Below are 9,888 nucleotides of genomic sequence, written 5' to 3'. Positions count from 1 at the left end.
CCACTTTCAAGGTTAAGAAAAGAGTGTTATTAGATGTAATGTGTTGATTAACTCTAATCTATTAACTAAGAATTTCGTTGAATGGTTAATAAATATTCTTGGGAATGATACTAATAAACTAATATTCTAATTTCAAGTTTTAGTGAACTACATCTTCTCTCTAGCCTTTATTATTTATTTATTTTTGCAAAGGTGGCAATGTAAGTAGATATAAATTTAAGACGGTGGTTAACATGACAAATGAGGCTGCGCTCATAGTTGATAATACTTCCGTCCTATAAAATTATTCCATTTTTTTAGCTTTTAGAAATTATTTCACTTTCCTAATATAATACAGTAATATTTAGTAAATAATAACTAAAAAAAATAAAAATAACTATATTTAATTAAATTATTAATATTTCTAATTTTATAGTTTATTTGATTGTTTTGAAAGTTGAGTTAGAATTTCAAATAATAAAGATTAAAATAAATATTTAATATAATATAAACAGATATATGTAGAATGTTTAAAACTTAAATTAGTTTTTAATGTAATTGTTGATGTATTTTTTCAACAAACAAAAAGTAAAATGCAAAGATATGGAAAATATCTTTAAACTTGATTAATTATTGTCTGATATTAGGAATCTCTAAACACTATACGGTACATAAGAAAATTAACTGGAAAATAAAATGCTGGAAATTTAAAGTGGTGATCCACAAATCTGACTTTGGTTTGTTGAAGTTGATTGAAGATGGCTTCTAAAAAAAAATCCAAATCCTTAAATACTCCCTGAGAAACTGTACTGGAAACCGTCGCTCGAACGGTTACAACGTCTCATTTTCAACCGTCTGCCAACCCTTCTCCTGTTGACACGTGTCCTCAGCAGACCAAAATCATCACTCTATTTCACTATTTGAACCGACCACAGACCTTCCGCCCTTTTGGCCCGACTTCCAATCTACCGCCCTTTTGGTCCGACTGCCAATCCTCCCGACTTGCAAACCATCCGACTCGTTTGGTCCAGCCGCAAATGTCCCGACTAATAGACCATCCGACTTGTTGGTCCTTTCGACCTGAGGACCTCCCGACCTGAAGACCTTCCGACCTGGTTGGTCTAGCTGCAAACGTCCCGACTTAAAAACCATCCGACTTGTTGGTTTAGCCGCAAACGTCCCGACTAAGAGAACGTCCGACTTGTTGGTCCTTTCGACCTGAGGACCTCCCGACCTGAAGACCTCCCGACCTGAGGACCTTCCGATCCTGAGGACTTTTCATCTTGAGGACCTCCCGACCTGAGGACCTTCCGTCCTGAGGACTTTCCGACCTGCGGACTTCCCGACCTGAGGACTTTCCGACCTAAGGACTTTCCGAACTGCGGACCTTCCGACCTGAGGACTTCCCGACCCAAGGACTTTCTGACCTGTGGACCTTAGAAATATATCTTTTTTATCTGAGTTTTCCATGGTACCCCTCGGCCAGTTCGATCAACTCGATTGCTAGGCCCATTTTTCTTTTACCTTAGGCTTTTTAACCTAATTCTAAATTTCATACGTAACAACTTGCCCGCCGCCAAGGGACTTTCAAACGGTATTTATCAATCGTCGTTTGGAAGTTCATAAATCACAACCCTCCTGAAAAATTCCTTTAGCAACTGCACCAGTTACTACAACACTCCTGACCAACTTCCCTTTCTTCAATATGAGCCTTTGTGAATCACAATCTCAACAACTCTAATCATGGCAAATCGATACGTCCCTGCACTTCCCATCGATGGATCAATCCCTGAAACCACTCTTATATCGACGAAAATGCACACACCAACTGTTCGTCCATATTGCACAACTGTTGAAGACTCCAACCGTATGAGGGAAGTCTTGGAGGCAAAGAATCTGCTGGCGATCAACAGCCCCAACTACAACGCGACTCGTCTTCATGACAGCATCAAAACACACTTGACAGATCCCAAGGATCCTTACCGCACCTGGTACCAGAGAATAGTAGAACATTACCAGGGTCAATGGCAAACTCAACAAATCGATCAAGCCATACGTCTGTCAACTCTCCCATGCCATTTACATGAGAAAGTCCTCCTGACCATGGCAGCGTTTTGGCACTCTGAGGTTTGCACCTTCCTTTTTTCAACAGCCCCCATCGGCCCCACTCTCATGGACGTAGCCATGATCGCTCATCTGCCAATCGTTGGGGAAGACCCTGTTATGGGTGCCCTAGATGGGCAAGAGCCCAACGCAGACCACTTGGGCTGGTCTCTGACAGATGTGAGAGAATGGGGCTGGACCAAATTTCTAAATGACCAACAAGGAGCCGACGGGACCCCTGTAACCGACCGAGAGCACACAGCTTTTCTGCTCTTTTGGCTCTGTAAGTATGTTGTAGTCTCTCATTCGAAATGGTCCTACCTTCTCATCTTGATCTTGCTATACACATAGCCTCGGGTCGATTCTTTTCGTTGGGCACCTTTTTCCTTGCCAATCTCTTTGAAGGGCTATCCAAGGTCAGTGTCCGCCTTACTGATAAAGATGGTAAGAAGTTAGACACTGCTGCGCCGGGTCCTTTTTGGTTCCTAGAACTATGGTTCCGTCTCTATTTTCCCAACACCTTCCAACTTGGTCATCCTCCCGTTGCCCCCACACTTGAGAAGTCTCTAGGAGTAGCCCTTAACCAACTTTCTTAGGTCGTAATAACCTCCAAGTGTCTGATCCCATCATAACTGCTATCCTTACTGATAATCGAAATGATAACCATTATTACCCACACAAAAGGTATATCGGTTATGCATCCGACTTGTTTTGGCCATTCCCTGTTCCATCATCTTTGTCTCAACCAAATCCACTTCTACATCCAACTTACCCTTTTTTTTGGGATGTTGCCCTTAAACCCAGGTCTTTATTTACCAGCAAGAAAATCGATAAAAAGGGTCCCAAAATATTTAATACCTTCAACTATCAACCTCAATTTATGGCACGCCAATTCGGCTGCCAACAAGGCTTGCCTGGTCCCATTACTCATCCCCATTTAATAATTCAAAGTCCGGATGGTAGAGCAATTTCTGATGCAATCGCCCCCCATACATATCCCAACTCACAAATTATACACTTCCAACTCTTACATTCCTTGGGCCTTGATCGCCCCTGACAAGGATCGTTTATTGGGCATCCTTCTTCCCCCACCTGCAATAACATTATGGGCAACCTCTCTGACCAACCCCCGAAGGAACTTGATCACTCAAGGCACTGAGTCGGGTGCTCCACAGAGGAAAAGAAGAGCCTCTCAAACTCAAACTATTCCCCCTTCTGGGGACAGTCAACTGTCCCCAACAAAGCGCTCATCAGGTCGGCCCCCTATGAGGACCCGACCCCGTCCAGGTATAATCTCATATTCTCAATTTAACTTGATCCTTACCTTAACATAGTATTAAACCTTATTTTTATACTCAGGTATGACTTTGGCTCAGGCGACCGCCCAACCTGTCTCCAGACCAGCTAACGCAGCAAAGTCACCAACCGACCAACTACCAGGACTCGAGCCCCCGACCAAACACCGAGTCTCAAAGAAACTACCTCATCCCATCGAGCAGGCAACAACAAAGGTCTCATCTCCCAGCGAGGCAACTGCTTCAGAGATGGGCAGGTTACCTTACGTTGCTTCAGACCCTTCTCTGCCTATTATATCACCGGTCACCATGCCCATATCTACTTCTGCTGCCCCTGCTACAAACGCTCCAGACGCGTCAACTCAAAGGGCAGCCGACTTGGGAGTAACCGACCTGGCGGTTGCCGACTTGGAGGTTGCCGCCCCAGGGGCAGCCGACTTGGAGGTTACCGACCCAGGAGCAGCCGACCTACCTCCAGCGGCGGACAGACAGGATGAAGAACCTGTACCTGCTCAACGAAGGGGGCTCTTACAGGAGTTACAAGAGATCCCTTCTTCCGAATCACAGACTTCTGTTAATCTAGTAAAGACTTGAAATCCCTTCCTCCAAAGTACCAAAATACAAGCTAACATGACCTTTGACACACTATATTTCCACCATTCAGGGACCTAGATCCGTACCTCAGCATCCACTCGAAGCAGCCGACGAATCAGCTATCGAAATACCAACCGCCTAACCCTCCAGACTTTGGGTTATTTTGGTACCTTCAGCGACCACCATCCATCCAGAGGTACGTGCAACCTTGCACAATTAATTCTTAAACATTTATTTCTCCATTCAGCCTGAGATAAACATCTTTTATTTCTGGGATGTCCTGATATAGCCCTCTTGTCGGCGGTCCCCATTCCGACGGACGTCCGAACTGTAATTGCACAAGCTGTTGACCAATCTTTCCCCGACCTGGGGTCAGACTTGCTTGACAGCCTTCTTCAAGCTGTTGGTGGTCTCTTGTTCCAAATGTCTTCAGAGTCGGCTGCTGCCCCCATTCTCCATCAATTAATGGAACGACTATCCGAACTCTGGAATGAAGTTCTGTTCGCTCAACTTTTGATAGCTGAGACACCCTCACCTAATTTGGAACACATAAGTCTGGAGGCTTCCTTGACCAAAACCAAAGAATCCATCCAACAGGCAATTGGCCAACTAGAAGGCCTGAATAATGCCAAGGCACAGATAGAGGGGTCAATCCAGCAAAAAGAGGCAGAGCTGAGGGCGCTTCAACAAGAAAGGTCTGTCCTGGAAGGACATATCAACGACAAGCAACGCTTGATTGATCGATACCAAAGCAATGCAGCCGATCTAGACCAGGAGTTGAAGATTCAAGCCCGATCCCAACTCATAAAGCAGTACCAGTCGGCTGCTAATAACAGGCGACGCTCCAGAACATAAGACAAATGGTCCCAAATAAAACTTGTATTAGGATCTCTTTTGTAATTTCTGACTTGGTAAATAAAATTTTTCTCCTTTTATTAAGGATCACCTTCCAAAACTCCAACTCTTCGGGAACCAAACAATTCATCTTCTTTATAAACACTTGCAGTCCTTGCAAATCGACAGATAAACGTCTACTCAACCTTGAACACGTTTGTTCACAAGCATTTAAAATGCCATCTCACTATCCCCATGTTCCTGCAAAAAATTGGCAAGGCGTCATTCAGCCCTTCTTCGTGGGTAATCATCCAGTTAGAGGTCACGCTGAAGACCTACTATACATCCTCCAACAATTGGATTACAAATTCAAGTTTTCCCAACGAGGCCGAAAGACCATCCACCGTGTCATTTGCCTGATGGAAAACGTGCTAGAAGGATATGAGACCCTTTGGGATATTCAAAGTCGCCTTCCCGATATTGATCAGCACATGGATTTAATTGAACACCATGTGACAGCCATACTTCCACACCTTGGCTGGGGTCACACCTTCTCCAACCAACGTGTAGTCTTTTCAAGATTACGCACTCTTGTTGATCGTGAACGCCAAGTTTTGACAGATATGAAAGCGTGAACTGACTATGATCTTGAGAACATGCAAGATCAGTGGGAAAAGTACCGACCCAACTTAGAAGACCTTATTGATGAAGAGCCAGAACTAATCCATAACCGTTGGAATGAAGCCTCTGACTCAGAAAAAGATAATCCTCTGCATGAATCAACATCTGATAATGAATGAACCCTGGTTAGGTTCGAACCCTTGGCAAATGGGTTCTGAAAACTTACTGTTTTATGCTTTCTTGTAATCTGAAAAGGCAGGAAAATACATTTTCAGATATCTAGCATTAATACAGTCGTGTACCCTTTTACCTCCATGATTTATGATAATAAAGGCACCATTTCCAATTTCCTTTTGAATTATGAATGGCCCCTCCCAATTTGGGGACCACTTTCCTAATTGATCAACCTTCTTATAAGTTGGAAGAATAGTCTTCCAGACCAAATCTCATTCCTTGAATGTTTTGTAAAAAATCTTCTTTCCGTAAGTCTTGGCCCTGATCTCATTTTGCTTCACAATCTGGTCAATTGCATGGAGTCGGTTGACATCCAAACTTTCCAACTGCTGCAACATCATTTGTAGATACTCTTCAGTAACTTCATCATTGGTAAAGCTTGTGCATCCAGATGAGACCTACACTTCGGCTGGTAACACACCATCTTGTCCAAAAGTGAGTTGATATGGTGAAACCCTGTGGCAGAACTTCTATTATTCCTATGTGCCCATAAGGCTCGAGGTAACAACAAATGCCATTTCCTTGGGTTTCCTTCAATTGTTTTCTTGATGATCCCAATAATAATCTTGTTAGCTGCTTCCGCCTACCCATTAGCTCGAGGGTAATAAGGCGAGGAATGATTCAGCCGAATGCCAAATTCTGCCAAGAAACTTAAAAACTTCTCCCAAGTAAAGACCAGACCTTGGTCGGTTGTAACTGAATGAGGTATACCATATCTATATATGATTTGATTCAGCACAAAATCAATCACCTCCTTCTAATCCACATTCTTTAAAGCAACCGCCTCCACCCATTTGGTAAAATAGTCTGTTGCAACCAAGATAAAACAATGATTCTTGGATAAGGGAGGATGAATTTTACCAATGATATCCATAGCCCAAGATTTGAAAGGTCTTGGTTTCACCATCGCTTGCAATTCTGTTACTGGTAAATGGATTAGTTGCCCATGCCTTTGACATTCTTGACATCCCTTGGCGAATTGTATGCAATCCTCGTAGATCTTTGGCCAAAAGAAACCTAAGCGATGAATAGCCCATCTCATGTTCAAACCTGCTTGATGAGCTCCACATATTCCACTGTGCACTTCTGTCATCACCTCCAAAGCCTGCTCAGGACCCAAACATTTCAAAAGCAATCCTTCGAATGTCCTTTTATATAACACTCATTCTACCAATTGAAATCGAAAAGCTTTCAATTGAATTCCAATTGGTACATTTGCTCATAGATCTTGCAAAATACATGACAAATTCTGTCTTCCAGTCGGTTCCTGCTCCAATCTGCCAGATGGTTCCTTCTTCAGTCCTCCAGTCGGTTCCTGCTCCAGTCTGCCAGACGGTTCCTTCTTCAGTCCTCTAGTCGGTTCCTGGTTCTGTCATCCAGTCAGTTGCTGTTTCAATCTCCCTATTGGTTCCTCTTTTAGTCTCAGGACCGACCTCTGCGCACATATCTTTTAGAATTCCCTTGCAAGCTTTCTGAGCTAAATCATCTACGAATTGATTTTCCTCTCTAGGGACAAACTCTATTATCACTTCGGAGAACTTTTATAGCAACCGACCTACCAAATCCCTGTACCTCCGCAGGTGGGGATAATTGCAAACATATTTTTTGTTTACCTGGTTAATCACCAATTGAGAGTCTCATATTATAGCAACTGACTGAAGTTTTCTGGCTATCAAAGCCTCCAATCCCAAGATCAAAGCTTCATATTCTGCTGAATTATGGGTCATATCTTCCAATTGCAGCTGCAAATTGACCCTTTGACCGTCTGGTCCTTCCAACACGACGCCTGCACCAGATCTGTTTCCTGAGGTAGAACCATCAAAAAACATTAACCAATTTCGGGTGCTTACATAAGATACACACCCAGTCGGCTGCTCCTCACGACCTGCAAAGTCTGCCAGGAAGTCTGCTACTGCCTGACCTTTAACCGCCCTCAAGGGGGAATGATACAAATCGAAGGGCGCTAATTTAATGGCCCACTTCATGAGTCTGCCTTGCATCGTAGGTCTTTGCAAAATCAATTTTATGAGATCAATCTTTGAGATAACCTCAACTCTTCTAGGCAGCATATAATGTTCAAGCTTGGTGCATGCAAACACCAATGAATAACACATCTTTTCCGGCATTGTATAATTTAATTCTGGTCCTGTGAGAGTCTTGCTCAAATAATAAATTGCCCTTTCCTTTCTATCATCTCCATCTTGAGCTAATAAACAACTGACCACTTCGTGAGTATTTGCCAAATAAAGTTTGAGGGGCCGACCTTCCTTGGGAGGCATCAACACAGGTGGTTGAGTTAATGCTAGCGTTATAGCCTCCAAAGCCATCTGTTGGTCTGGTCCCCACTCAAAGGCGCTTCCTCCTGCCTTCAATAATTTAGTGATTGGTCTGACCTTGCCATCAGCATTGGAAATGAACCGCCTGAGGTAATTCACTCTCCCCAACGGACTTTGAATCTCTTTAACCGTCTGAGGTGGTCGGCTGGTAAGAATTGCCTTGGCTTTGTTAGCATCGATTTCAATGCCCCTTTCATGAACCAAGAACCCCAAGAAACTCCCAGCTGATATGCCGAAAGCACACTTAGTCGGGTTCATTTTCAATTTGTATTTCTTCATCCGACTGAAAGCATCATTGAGATCCCTCAAATGTTCCTCAAAACTGGAAGACTTGACAATAACATCATCAATGTAGAATTCCATAGACTTACCAATGAGATCATGAAAAATTGAGTTCATGGCTCTCTGGTAGGTCGCCCCAGCATTCTTCAAACCAAAAGGCATAACTGTCCACTCATAAATGCCAAATGCTCCTGGACACCTAAATGTTGTCTTGTGAATGTCTTCCTCTACCAAAAAGATCTGGTTATATCCTGCATAACCATCCATCAAACTGAGAATTCTGTCCCCTGCTGCTGAGTCAATTAGCATGTCGGCCATAGGCATCACATACTCATCTTTAGGGGTGGCCATATTAAGATCTCTGAAATCGATGCATATCCTGATCTTACCATTTTTCTTAACCACTGGTACAATGTTGGCCAACCAATCTGCATAACGGCAAGTCAGATGAAACCCGCTTTGAGAAGCTTCTGAATCTCTTCTTTGATCTGAGGCATCAAGTCAGGACTCATATGTCTTGGAAATTGCTTACAAGGCTTAAAGTCCTTCTTAATGGGCAATCGATGTTCTATCAGACTTCGCTCCAGACCAGGCATTTTTGAATAGTCCCAAGCCAAACAATCACTATTGTTTCTTATAACTTCGAGCATCAATGTATGTTGCTCTTTAGACAAGTAATCACTCATCCTGATTACTTTTGGAACCAGGTCGGTTCCTAAGTTAATTTCCAGCAAAGGTCTTGTGCTGAAAAAGTTGGCTTTGTTCTCACTAATAGATCAGACCAACGAAATTGTTTATCTTCTTGGAAATGAACATCACACTTTTCTATTTTTTCTACTTTTTTCAAAAGATGATCTAAATAATACTTATTAATAAGTAAACTACAATCTTGCAATTCTTCTTCTTCCATAAGAAAAGTATTATATAGAGTAGGTTTGGCTTACTAAAGAGCCATATAGTACAACTGTTTTTTAAAAGAACATTGAATTCTGGCCAATGAATTTAAAACCCTTCTTTGGGTAGTCATTAGCCACAAAAAACTGATAAATCGGAGGTACATGACCAGAATAGAAAACTGATTCTTCAACTTGTTCTGATGCTCTAAAAGGATTGTCATTTGCCTCCATTCTGAAGACCTGGTTGCCTTTCCAGAACATTAATTGTTGATGCAGTGTTAACGGCACACATTTAGATGCATGAATCCAATCTCTTCCAAGAAGGATTGAATATATGGTGTCTGCATCCACCACGAAGAAGACAGAAGAAATCGTCTTTGGACCGACTTCAATGGAGGCGACCAGCATGCCTTCTCGTCTGGTCGGCTGCCCTGTAAAGCTGGTCATCTCAAAATCCACATGAGATAGATCATGTATTCCCTTTCCTAGTTTCTTGAGAGTCTTTACTGGCATTACATTGAAGACGGCTCCATTATCTATGAAAACCTTTGTGATTGGTTTCCCACAAATGTGAGCATTAACGTACAAAGGCTTCAAATGAGATGCCATGCCTTCTGGAATGGGAGGGAAGACTATTGGGGGGACTTCTGATTGAAAATCAGGATCTGCAATTTTTGCCCATTCTGGTTCTTCAACAGACTTGCCCACAAAGGT

Source organism: Andrographis paniculata, unplaced genomic scaffold (assembly GCF_009805555.1).
Source record: "Andrographis paniculata isolate CXL003 unplaced genomic scaffold, ASM980555v1 Contig51END, whole genome shotgun sequence".
Taxonomy (NCBI): domain Eukaryota; kingdom Viridiplantae; phylum Streptophyta; class Magnoliopsida; order Lamiales; family Acanthaceae; genus Andrographis; species Andrographis paniculata.
The sequence above is the reverse complement of the archived record's forward strand: the minus strand, read 5'-3'. Positions refer to the sequence as shown.